The following is a 13467-nucleotide window of genomic DNA, read 5'->3' on the forward strand; positions in this document are numbered from 1 at the left end:
GGCTGGCCGCTTGCCTGTTTGCCCATGTGACAAGCACGAAATCGCACGGGCAATGAAAAATCGCTGCCAATTGGCTTTTCAATGGCCTCTTAATTAATGGTGGGCATGGCTCCGACGCCTGCCGACAAAAATATCGTGCGCTATTTTATGCTTGATCGGGTCCGGCGTGCACCCACAGGACATAAAACTCTGCCCTTAGAGTGGGAACCAAAGAACATAAGAAATAGGTGCAAGAGTAGACTATAAGATCATGGTTAATGATCTACCTCAACTTCACTTTCCCACTCTATCCTGTATCCCTCAATACTGAAAAAAAAAACTAGCATTCTCTGTCTTGAATATATTCAACGGCTGAGCATCCACAGTCTTCTGGGGTGGAAGATTCCAAAGATTTACAACCCTCAGTGAAAAAATTTCTCACCTGAGTCCTAAATGGCCAACCCTTTATTCTGAGACTGTGACCCTCAATCTAGACTCTCAAGCCATGGGAAACTATATGGCAAAGTTGCATTTTATTCTAAACATAACTGAAAATATTTCTGTATTATCTGTCGAATTGTGATATTCTAATATTTGAGGCAATAAGAAATAATATATAGGAAAGGGCCTGTTCATATAATAAAGCATTGACTGGATTGAAAAGACTGACAAATAAATTGCATAGTGCCTTTTCCAGCAGTTGCTCACCTCCGTTTCCTAGGGACACAATGCGGTTGCTTCCCGCGCGCTATGTTGGAGGACGTGGACGCACACAGGTGGATTCCCTATGTGCTCCAGAAGACGTTGATGCGAGGCGATCCTGATGTCACACAGCCCAACCAACTGACATGATGCCAGGATCACAAATCTGGGCAACAAACTTGCATGCACAGCTTGATCATGCTAGACAGGGTGGGGACGTGCTGGGAATTAAGAAGAAGGGGCATAAGGCAGCAAACGTGCCATCATTCTCAATGATTTCAGCGACGATGGATGCTACAGGTCCTGTTGCAGCCAGCCCCATGATGCATAGAATCACTTTCTCTGTAGGGCTCGATCCAGGTATCCTTGTCTTCCTCCAGCTCTTCTCTGTGTGCTTCAATTGTGTCAGCTTTTCCTGCTGGAGAGAAGGCAGAATATCCAGGAGCTGACCTCCCTGGTGACTTGATCCCACTCCTGAGGGTGGTATTTGAAGGCCTCCTGGCCATGTGGCACCATGGTGTCGCTCCTCCTGCCCATGTGTACCACAAATGCCTCCAGTGTTCGCCTGCCATTTGGATCGCTTTGTTTGCCCTGGTGTTTCCTTTCCAAGAATTTACATTGCAGCAATCTCTTTGGTCAGCTTTGCTTTTAGAGGGACAAGCTGTCCTTGAGAAGAGCAGGCTGCCTGTCCTAATGGTCTACAAACAATGCCGAGGGGCCTCCTGGTATTTCAACGTCAGTGTTCAGCAGCAGAGATCAATGCTGGAGGCTCACCAACTGGCACCACAATCATTCAGATAAGGTGTGAACACCTTGATCTGAACAGGTACAGACATATCACGAATTATGAACCTAAAAGCTGGCATCTGAAGTCTTTTGTGCAGTATTTGCTTTAAAGGGGGATAAAATGGCCAAAGTTTGTTGTATGCATAACTATCAATAGAAAGATTTGTTCAGAATGTCATTTTATTTTAGGCACATGGGGCCAATTTTTCTTTTATTGGTAGAAAACTAAATAATGAAGTAGAGGTTAAAGGGACGTTTACCATGCAGGCTAAGCTTTAATCTGTGTTGTTGTGTATATAAATATGCAAATTCTCATCACATCTATTTGCTGAATTTTATAAAAAATATAGCAATTTTAGTGATGTTACATCCTTTTTCAAACCTTCGGGTAATTTATTTTGGATTGTGTGTTTAATTGCAGCCTGGTGTTGCATGAATGAATAACAAAATCAAACCAATCATTACCTTCAGTTACTAGCACAAAGTTAGTCGCTTTCCTAACTCCGAATGCTATTAATTAGTGAGACAGAATCTGGATATGGTTTCTTCACAGATCAAATTGACTGAACTGTCCACAATTCACTTGAGGCGTCCAAGCCATAATTATCATGTGTTGGCGCAGCAGAAGGTGGAGATGAGTTGATACTTCCAGTTACTAAAAAATAATTGGAACCATGTAGCCTCTCCATTTTCTCTGTTCAAATAAACAGGGATGTCAGAATTACAAAAGTTTCCAGCATTCTACCCTGTGTTATTCATGCAATGGAATGTACGCTTTTCATATATGACAACCACAACAGCTATTTCCTTTAACAAGTTGAATTCAGATACACTTTAGCAGTAAAAAGGCTTTGCACATCTTATCCCACCTGAAATATGTAGGATAGATCATTTCCCTCAGTTCAAGACAATGCCCAGCTAACTGTAAAAGCAAAGTAAGTGTGAGTTTTGCCCTTTAAAAAGTTGAAGCTTCTCCATCTTTATGAGCTGCAGTGTGTGAAACTCGCTGATCCTTCTACCTGATAAAGCGTGGGTTTTAAGGGTCGGAATTCTCGTTCAAGATCTAGGGCTTATGGTGGAATCATATACCTACATGGAGGCCTGGGTTTCCAAGCTCTCATGAATCTAGATACTAGGTAAGCTCCTTGACTGAACCCCTTGTATACAAAGAAGGAAAACAAACAGGCAAATCTTAAATAAAAGTATGAAAGACTGCTAACATTCAGCAGGTTACTCAGCACTGGGAAAAATTAAAGATTAATGGGGCAGGATTTTCCTGCCGTCGGGGGGGGAAGTTGAAGGGCAGGCATGCACAGGTGCGTTTCCGATCGGCGCCGCCATTTTACAGGGGTGGGCCAATTAAGACCCGCCTAGTATGATGTCCGTATAGAAGCATTATGTGCTCCCTGTGCGGGTGGGGGGGGAATCCCAAAATCCCATGCTACTGTTGATGATGTACTTCTCACAATCTTGATTGCAGGAGGGATTATTTCATCATTTGACTGAGGCTATGATAAATCCTCAGGGTTTGATGGCCTGCAACCTACGGTCGTAAAAGGAGTGGCTGCATAGATGGTACAGGCATTGGCTATAATCTTTCAAAATTCCTTGGATTCTGGAAGGGTCCCAGCAGATTGGGAAAAAGGCTAACGTAACATTTTTATTCAAGAAAGGAAGGAGGCACAAAGCCGGAAACTAGAGGCTAGTTAGCCTAATGTCTTTCATAGGGAACCTGCGAGAATCCGTTACTAAGGAGGCTATAGCAGGATACTTAGAAAATTATAACGGAATCAGGCAGAGTCAACGTGATTTTTTTAAATATAAAAGCAAAATACTGCAGATGCTGGAAATCTGAAATAAAAGCAGTAAAACTCAGCTGGTCTCACTGCATCTGTGGAGAGAGAAACGGGGTTAATGTTGAGTCCATATGACTCTTCTTCAGAGCTAAAGGAGGTTTTTTTATTTGTTCATGGCATGTGGGTGTCGCTGGCCAGCATTTATTGCCCATCCCTAATTTCCCTTGTTCAGAGGGTATTTAAGAGTTGACCACATTGCTGTTGGGTCTGGAGTCACATGTAGGCCAGACTAGGTAAGGTCAGCAGGTTTCCTTCCCGAAAGGATGTTAGTGAACCAGATGGGTTTTTTTTATGACAATTGGCAATGGTTTTTTTAATTCCAGATTTTTATTGAATTTAAATTTCACATCTGCCGTGGTGGGATTCGAACCCACATCCCCAGAGAATTACCTTGGGTCTCTGGAACACTAGTCCGGTGACAATACCACTATGCCACTGCCTCACCTCTCCCTTGTGAAAGGGAAATAATGTTTAACTAATTCACTGAAGTTCTTTAAGAAAGTAACAAGCAATGTGGATAAAGGGGAACCTGTAGATGTGGTGTATTTGGATTTCCAAAAGGCATTTGCTAAGGTGCCACATCAAAAGTTGCTACACAAAATAAGAGCTCATGGTGTAAGAGGTAACATAATAGCACAGATAGAGAATTGGTTAGCTAATAGGAAGCAGAGAGTAGGGATAAATGGGCCATTTTCAATTTGGAAAGCTATAACTCGTGGAGTTCCACAGGGATAGTGCTGGGACCTCAACTATTTACAATCTATATCAATGACTTGGATGAGGAGGCTGAATATATGTGAACTAAATTTGCTGATGACACTAAGATAGGTAGGAAAGTAAGTTGTCAAGAGGAGGTAGAGAGTCTGCAAGGTTAAGTGAGTGGGCAAAAATTTGGCAGATGGAGAATAATGTGGGGAAATGTAAATTTCTCCATTTTGCAGGGAGAATAGAAAAGCAGTATATTATTTAAATGGACAGAGATTGCAGAACTCAGTGGTACAGAGGGATTTGGGTGTCTTGGTACATGAATCATACAAAGTTAGTAATCAGGTGCAGCAAATGATTAGGAAGGCGAATGGAATGTTGGAATGTGAAAGGGAAGTTTTACTGCAGTTGTACAGGGCCCTGGTGAGACCACATCTGGAATACTGTGTACAGTTTTGGTCTCCTTATTTGAAAAAAGATATAATGCATTAGAAGCAGTTCAGAGAAGGTTCACTCGACTGATTCCTGGGATGAAGCGCTTATCTTACAAAGAAATTTGAACAGGTTGTGCCTCAACCCAATGGAGTTTAGAATGAGAGGTGAGGTGATCTTGATAGAGTGGATATTGGGAAGATGTTGCCTCGTGTGCAGGAGACTATAACTAAGGGACACTGTTTAAGAGTAAGAGGTCTACCTTTTAAGATGGAGATAAGGAGAATTCTCTTTTTCAGAAAGTAGTGGAGGCTGGGTCTTTGAATTTATTCAAGGCTGAGTTAGATTTTTGGTAGACAAAGGAGTCAAGGATTATTGTGAAGAGGGCAGGTGCCCAGACAGGAAGTTGGAGTTGAGACCACAACCAGGTCTACTACTGCTCCTAAGTCCTATGACCTATGAAAGGTGCTGTATAAATGCAAGTTAGAGCAAGACTGTATATAACCCTCCAGAAGTCCATGCATGCTTTAAACTGGTATGGTCTCCCCTAATAATATCATGGAAGTAGATGAATAATTGTTAAAAAAATATAAGAGCTTTAAGGCAACCTTCTGAAATTTTTAACCAGTTCCCAAAAGTTAGCATAAAGCTGTGCAGGATACCAAGCAAATGTTTACAAAATACATTACCTAGACCGGATCCAGTGTTCCGCTGAGGATAGCAATAGAATCATAATGTTCTATAAAGTATTTGATCAGCCATGTCTAAGTTTCTGCTATAAACAACAATCCCCTTTGTAACCAAACATTCATTGGCAAAAGAACTTACTCATATTGTATTAATAGCTTGTGATGCAAATCTACTTCACAGAAAACCCTGGCCCGGAAACCTTGCCATCTGAAGAGTCAGTGGAGAGTTCATCCTCGCCGACATTCCAAGGAGCGTTAATTGGCTGGAGATGGGGCGTCCACTCCTCACTTGGGAGCAAGTCCGGCCTCAGAGGGTTGCTGGCCAATCTGATTGGCTGGCAGCTCTCCAGTCCTAAAAGCACCAGAAACTTCAGTGGACAGGACTGGGACTACAAGCAGTCCTCAGAGTCTAAGTCTCAGAGTCCAGAACCAGATAAGTGCAGGGGACTCAGGCCAGAAGAGGTGGTAAGGCATGGGGGTGAGGGTTGGGGGGTGTTGGTGGGGAAGAACCACCTTGTGGGGAAGGGGTGCTCGATGTTGAAAGGAGGCTGTTGATGGAGACGCCCTCCCGCCAGAGGCCTGAGCAGGGTCACTTTTGGGGCTTCTCCTGCTCCTGAAATCCTCCCTCTAGCCTGAAAATTGAGGCCGGGTGGGAATCGGCCCTTAAGTGGTCATTCATTGGCCACTTAAGGGCTTCAATTGGGGCAAGGGAAGGTGGGCCGGCCTAGGTCTTGTCCTGTCCTAACATAAAATTGCGGAGAAGTTGGGGTGGACAGGAGGCTGGTGGGAAGGCCATCCAAGGAATTTTATGGCTCCTCCCCACCTACAAACCCGCTGGCAGGGGAATATCAAATTCTGCCCCAGAAGTCACACTTGGAAGTGTCAAGCTTATTGTAGATGCAAAATAATCTTGAAAATATATATACAAGTATCTTCTGGACTATAGTATATATAGTATGACAAAAACATGCAGCTACAATTTGAGGTCTGGGATTTGTTAAGCCATACAATTTCTTCAAAGGGAGTGTTGGAACCAGATAAGTTTGGGTGGCAGCTAAACATCATATCATGTTTCAATCAACTGATGGGCAATGCCACAAAACATCTACAGCAGGGAGGAAAATAAAGGGGATGATTTTCCCCAAAGTGGCTAAATTGCTTCTCATCCACATATCAATGCTAAACCTGCAGGTGTACGGTCTGGTCCTCCAGGCAACTTTAAGACACGGTTATAATCAATTAGCCCTAAAATTGCATGTTGAAACTAACTTCCAAACAATGTGCCTTATTAACACAACATCCACTTCGTGCATGTTTCGTTCTTCATCCAAATAAATCTCAAACTGCTTTAATCTCACCTCTCGCATGGCTTTCATTCCTTTTGAATTCTAGTCTTGTTCATATCCTTTGCTTTCAAGACTTTGAAGACTAGTGTCACGTCTGTAATTTAAAAAAAAGTCTATGTAGATTATTCCTGAGTTAAGGACTAAGAAGTGGTATACCAAAGACATCCATAACAGGATTGATGCTTCACAAATTAGACCATGGCACAGTCTAGGAGAAATTCTTCATGATACAAGTTACAATCTAGCACAGTCCTTATTAACCCTGATTCACCAAAACAAGTTTAAATTTGCATGTGATCTTCTGCATAGAAATGGAAAGAGATCCTGGCATTGACTTAAACTGGAACAATCACAGCCAGATGAAAAATATGAAGTTGTACCATTGGTAAGTTGTGTGCACCTCTCTCTAATTCTGTTGGCTTATGCTTATAACTTGCTTTAAAGTACCACAATCATTATTATATTTCACAAATCCTTTTCTGTAATTTCCTTTTAAAACTAAAAAACTGCAAAAAAATATTCCAAATATAAACTCCCCAATGAGTTTTACAGGGTTAAGATAACATGCTATTGCTTGATTTGGCTTGGTGGACATGTAAAGATTCCCAATTCAAAGCTTTCAGTGAACAGTTAATCATCATGCATTTACTTTTCCACCTTTTCCAATAGTCATCCATTACTTACAGGCTTTAAGATTCCTGTTCCATGAATCCACACTTCTTCACCTTAGATTTCATTGACCTTTCCTTATCTCATCCACTTACTTTGAATAACATTTGGTTCTGTAAATCTTTACACAGATAAACTTGCCACATAGTTTTATTAATGGTGGGAATATAAGTGACAGGGCTTGTGCCTAATTAAGAAGAATGGAGAAACTTAAAAGATTGATATACCTTATAAATGTACATAAAAAGATACAGAAAAGGTCAATCCAAAGTTAGCCCAACACAGTAAGTCTTACACCAATAACTTGCATTTATATGCTGCTTTTAGCATAGTAAAATGTCCCAAGCAATGTTCCCTCTAATTTTTCTTGGTTGTGTGCAGGCTGTTTGTTGCCCTGCGTGGTCCCTTTAGGGCTGTTGTGTGGCCATGCTTGCACACATGTTAAAGGGAATGTTGGTTGTGTGCAGGCTCTTGGCATAGTATGTTGCGGATTGCTACATGGTCATGTTGCTTAGAGGGAACATTGGTCCCAGCAGGTACATTGGCAAACAAAATTTGACACTGAGCCACAAAGAGATATTAGGGCAGGTGACCAAAAGCTTCATCAAAGAGGTAGGGTTTAAGAAGCATCTTAAAGGAAAGTGAGGTGGACAGGTTTAGGGTGGGAACTACACAACTTCGGGCCATGGCAACTGAAAGCATGGCACTAATTGAAGTGATTAAAACTGGGCATGTGCAAGAGGCCAGAATTTGAGGTGCACTGAGACTTCAGACAGATGTTAGGAATCATCAATACACTGAATGGATTTTATAGGTCAGGCGGTGGGAGTCAAAAATCATCGGGAGGCATCAAGGCTCTGATAGATGTTATATTATAGACGGTTCTGTAAGTGTGTCAGATCTCACTGCTGTCAAATTGGCCTCTTTAATATTGTGGGATAGATTTGCTAACAGCACTGTACATATATAAAGTTTATTTGCAATTCAGTCATTCTGGCTTGTCATCTGAGCCAAGATACAAGTACGAGCTGTGGCACTTCATTGTTAGTGGTGCACAGAAAAATATCTTTGTTGAGAATTTAGCACCCCCAAAAGCACCGTCAGGTAAATGGGACATTAGAAGCAAAAGACTTTCACAATGGTTTCTAAGAATAACTAACTTTTCCTTTGAATGTGCCAAATATTTGGAGTCAATTACTGGGAAGGTGGGGTTGGGTACTCTTGTGGACTTTTACTGCTAAATTTTGAACAGAAACCTGGAATACAACTGAGACATAACTACAGATGGAATCCAGTCTTAGCTGCTTTCTCTTCTCATTGATTTTTCATTTCTTTAAAGGCCTTAAATGTAAAGGGGTACTTTCTCAATCCCACACCTCAGCTGGGAAGCCACATGAAGGAGGTGATGGGATGAGAAATTAACCCTGCAGAATCTTGCCAAGAATCTTAAATCCTAAAGATGACCATGTGGTAAAAACCTGTTGCAGCTGGATTTTATCTATCATAACTCTTTTGCACTATTAGCAACATTCCATAATTTGATATTGCAATTCAGGATCCTTTTCTTCCCCTTGTTTTAACATTTTTCAATAACATCTGAATAATGCCTACGGGTTCCAGCTTCTTACTCAGCTCTATCACAACCAAACCTGAAATGGTGCTCTGTATCTGGGATGACTCACGTACGCAGGTACCTATTGCACCATGTTTTGGTGTCTTTTGGTGTTGTTGCTGAACATCAGTGAGGTTTCACTAGTACCATGCTTTCTAATCTTACTAAACCTTGATGAGGCTTTGCTTGCCTTTGACGGACTTGAGCTAGTCATTATATCTTAATATCAAACCTTTTATTAGTAAATATTTACAAAGACTTCAGGGTAAGCACATGGTATTCAGGGCACAGACTGTTCAGTTCCTAGCTCCATCAGGGCCTCTCAGTCATGCGACTACTGATGTCACAGTTACATCATTAAATCATCATGGTTTCATTAACCCCATTACTCTGCAGACCATACCATGAATTTTACATAAATCATTTTTTTTAAAGCACAGATTTTGCATCCATTCCTCTTGCTATTACCAAGAATTGTTTCATTTCTTCAATCACCCAAAACATAGTTGTGGTGGGTCGAGCATTGTGGCTACAAACCAAGCTCTTTATTTTAAAATTTTCTACCATTACTGCTCCAGGCATTGCCTCCCTGCTAAGGTATTCTTTGCCAGATACTCAAACTCATTGTACCGTTAAATTACCTGAATTTGGACAGGCCTAATGTTTAAAGTATGGAACATAGGAGGAATCCAAGATGTAGAAACTTCAAAAGCATAGCTCATGAAATTTTGTTTTTTTTAATGGCTGTGCAAATACATCATTGTAGTCCTTGCCACTGAGGACATTGATTAACTAGGGAAACAAAAAGTGTAGTTACTCAAGTTGCTTCTAAATGCTCTCTCCAACCAGCTGAAAAATAATGGAACTTGGGCACAGGGTAGTAATTTTTCTAAATTATCCTCCAATTAATTGTATTTTCAACACATGGGAAGTAAACCATTTTCAATACCAGGGTGAATTTGGAAAATGGTCTTACCTGAGTTACCATAGTCCACTGTAGATTCAGTTTTTATTTTCTCCAGTTTCATTGTAATTAACATGGGATGTCACAGGTTGCTTCCAGGTGTTTACTCCTCTTTTCTAGCAAGCAATGCAAGGCAGGCAGAAACGACAGAGTAAAATGTTAACCTCACTTTTGTGGCACAGACATGGATAGCACTGCATGTTAGAAGGTACAGAAACTTGGCCCTACTGGGTCAGTATTCCTTCCTAATTTAGGCATGTTGCAACTAATAATCCTATATTTAAAATCTTCTAAACATATTAAATTAGGACAAGAACCATGGAAGACTCCAACATGTAAAATCAGCAAGCAAGTTACAAAGATGCATTTCAATGTAATATTGTGCGGTCTCTACATTGGAGAGACCAAACGCAAACTGGGCGACCGCTTTGCAGAACACCTGCGGTCTGTCCGCAAGAAAGACCCAAACCTCCCTGTCGCTTGCCATTTTAACACTCCACCCTGCTCTCTTGCCCACATGTCTGTCCTTGGCTTGCTGCATTGTTCCAGTGAAGCCCAATGCAAATTGGAGGAACAGCACCTCATCTTCCGACTAGGCACTTTACAGCCTTCCGGGCTGAATATTGAATTCAACAACTTTAGATCTTAAACTCCCCCTCCCCCCATCCCGTTTCTTCCCCCTCCCTTTTGTTTTTTTCAATAATTTATATAGATTCTTCTTTTCCCACCTATTTCCATTATTTTTAAATCTACAACTAATACCTTGTTAGTCTTTTCACCCCACCCCCACTAGAGCTGTACCTTGAGTATCCTGCCATCCATTCTTAATTAGCACTTTTCTTAGATAATATCACCACCTTCAACACCTCTTTGATCCTTTTGTCTGTGACATCTTTTGATTATCTGCTCCTATCACTGCTTGCTTGTCCCCACAACCACCCCACCCTCAACTTCTCTCTCCCCCCGCCCCCCACCTTAAACCAGCTTATATTTCACCTCTCTCCTAACTATACTTCAGTTCTGTTGAAGGGTCATGTTGGACTCGAAACGTCAACTCTTTTCTTCTCCACCGATGCTGCCAGACCTGCTGAGTTTTTCCAGGTAATTCTGTTTTTGTTTTGGATTTCCAGCATCCGCAGTAGCTTTTTGTTTTTATTAATATTGTGAATATTTGATTCCATAATTCATGTGCTTTAGAGGTTTAACTTTTAGTTTTAGGGATTTAAAGTGTTAAGTGTAGATAAGTGGAAACACTTGGTTGAAGAACTGGTAAACTGGCCTGGGGTGATTGCAGTTCAAACGTTAACCTATGCTTATTCAATGAGGGTAGGATTGAAAGTGAGAAAACTTAAACAATGGGTGACCCATCTTTGAGAATGTGGCAGGGACAGGGGGTCTACAGTTAGGACAATAAGGGATTTGGATTATTCATGTTGTTGCCAGATCAAAGAAGCTAAAAACACTTTTATAAATAAGGGAGTTACTTGGTGGGACCAGCAAGTCTGGAGGGCTATTAACTCTATTAGAGATAAATTAGTCATGTGGGTCACAGAATCAAATGGGTTGTTTTGCAGGTAAAAGATAGTTAATTTACATTTGTTTGGAACATACCAAGTTGCCATGCAGATGGGCCATGCAGGTGGGAGAAGCTCTGTTGATTACTTATCTTTGTGCATTTTTGCTCACAGAACAAATGGTTAGCTCGGAGAAAGGAGAGAGAGAGAGAGAGAGGAGAAAAAGAAAAAGAGAGAAAAAATAGACTGCCAAGAGCTGTCTGTCCAAAGCCAGGACACAGAGCAAAAACGCCATTAGTAATCAGAGGTGTTCCTGATTTTTAAATCACTAAACGCGAATGCAGTGAGGCCCAAGCTTGAGCTGAGAAGTCCACAGTTCTGGGGTTTTGAAGAAAAGGATCACTTGGCCAAAAGTTAGTGGAAGGATCCCCACGTGGCTTCAACGACACTCAAGAAGCTTGACATCATCCAGGACAAATTGGCCCGTTTGATTGGCACCTGATCCACCACCTTCAATATTCACTCCATTCACCAGTGGCACTAGTGTGCACCATCTATAAGTTGCACTGCAGCAACTCACCAAGATTCCTTTGACAGCACCTTCAAAACCCACAACTTCTCTCACCTAGAAGGACAAGGGTAACAGATGCACAGGAACACTACCATCTGCTAGTTTCCCCCCAGGCCAAACACCATCCTGACTTGGAAATATATCACTGTTACTTCATTGTTGCTAGTCAAAATCCTGGAGCTCCCTGCCTACACCACATGGATGGCAGCAGTTCAAGAAGGCTCCTCACTGCCACCTTCTAGGGCAATTAGGGATGGGAAATAAATGCTGGCCTAGCCTACAACGCCCACACCCATGAAAGAATAATAAAAAAATTTCAGTGAACAGTTGGAAAACTGAAGAGAAATCAAAGTGAATTCCAGGGGGCTGTGGTATTCTTGATTGGAATTCCAAAAGGAAAAGTGAATGATTCCTCAAGATCTCGTAATGTATTATGAAACTCTTGGGTGGAATTAGGAAGTGAAAGGGTAACTGGGTTTATAGTCTAAGTCTTGACAAACTACAGTGTTAAATTAGTAGAGTTTGCTTTGTTTAATTTTTTAATATAAAGTTTTTGTTTAAAAATGTGAAATTTCGTGACGTGGTTCTTTCAGTTAATTGCTGGGTGCTTGAGTTTCTCTTTAAAGCTTAATGGTCTCTATGGGGATAACAGTAAAGAAATATGAAATAATATATTTTGAAAGCAATAAGAAATGAAAATACACCTTAAGCGGTATTATTTTAAATGGTACAGCGCAACAGAGCAGCCTTGGCGCAGATCATGGGTCACTAAAGGTGGCAGTTCAAATAGATAAGCCACTAATAGGTCAAACAGAACTGTATCTGACATAAAAATACAAAGGCAAGCAATCATGCTGAATTTGCACAAGAGATTCATTAGGCTATAGCTGAAGTATTAGAGTTTTGGGCATCTCTATAGGAAGAATGAAAAAGGCGCAGGTTACATTAAAATGTACGTTAACAGGAATAGGGAGAGGGTTAGTTATTGAGAGGTACTTGAGAAATTAAGGCTTTTCTGCTAGAGGTGAGGTTAATGGATGATCCAATAGAGGTTTTTACGATTCTGAATTATAATGATAGGATAAACAGCAATATATTGTTTCCATTGGTCAGGTAGATGGCAACAGAGGGGTCAAACATATGATCATCACAAAAAATTAAAGGGGAAATTAAAGAAAGTGTAGTTTTAGAATCGTCAGTATTTGGAATTCTCTGCCACAAACTGTTGAAGTAGATTTCTAGTACATTCAAAAAATAATTTGATTGGTGCTTGAAAAAAGTATTGAATATTACAGGAAGAGATCATAAGAATGGGATGAAATTAGTAAACAGTGGCATGACCTGATAGCCTGTTTCTATGCTGCAACATTTCATGACCTACACAGGAGTGGAATAATCTAATACATCGTAGATGCAGAATTTGTTAATAAACATGCTGTTATGTTATAGTTTTAAATACTTTACCACAATGGCCATAACATAGGTGGCTATATGTGAGCTTAATGCACAATATTGGAATGCAGTTAAAAAAGGAGACACCTTACTTTAGTTTAAAATGAAACAGTGGAAATTACAACATAATTACATCTAGAATTTTATACTTATAATCAAGTACAAATCTGAGACAGTGACTTGAAAACAA

General features: G+C 40.8%; 1 long non-coding RNA gene across 1 annotated transcript; it reads right to left on the bottom strand.

Moving 5' to 3' along the window:
* Nucleotides 1–1671: 1671 nt before the first annotated feature.
* On the bottom strand, nt 1672–9875 carry LOC144681369 (uncharacterized). Its single transcript, XR_013576771.1, has 3 exons — nt 9753–9875; nt 6508–6589; nt 1672–2161 (listed from the first exon to the last, which is right to left on the bottom strand). It is a non-coding gene; the product is annotated as an uncharacterized LOC144681369 (long non-coding RNA).
* Nucleotides 9876–13467: the final 3592 nt, after the last annotated feature.

This window comes from Cetorhinus maximus, chromosome 6 (assembly GCF_964194155.1).
Source record: "Cetorhinus maximus chromosome 6, sCetMax3.hap1.1, whole genome shotgun sequence".
In the NCBI taxonomy this organism is placed as follows: domain Eukaryota; kingdom Metazoa; phylum Chordata; class Chondrichthyes; order Lamniformes; family Cetorhinidae; genus Cetorhinus; species Cetorhinus maximus.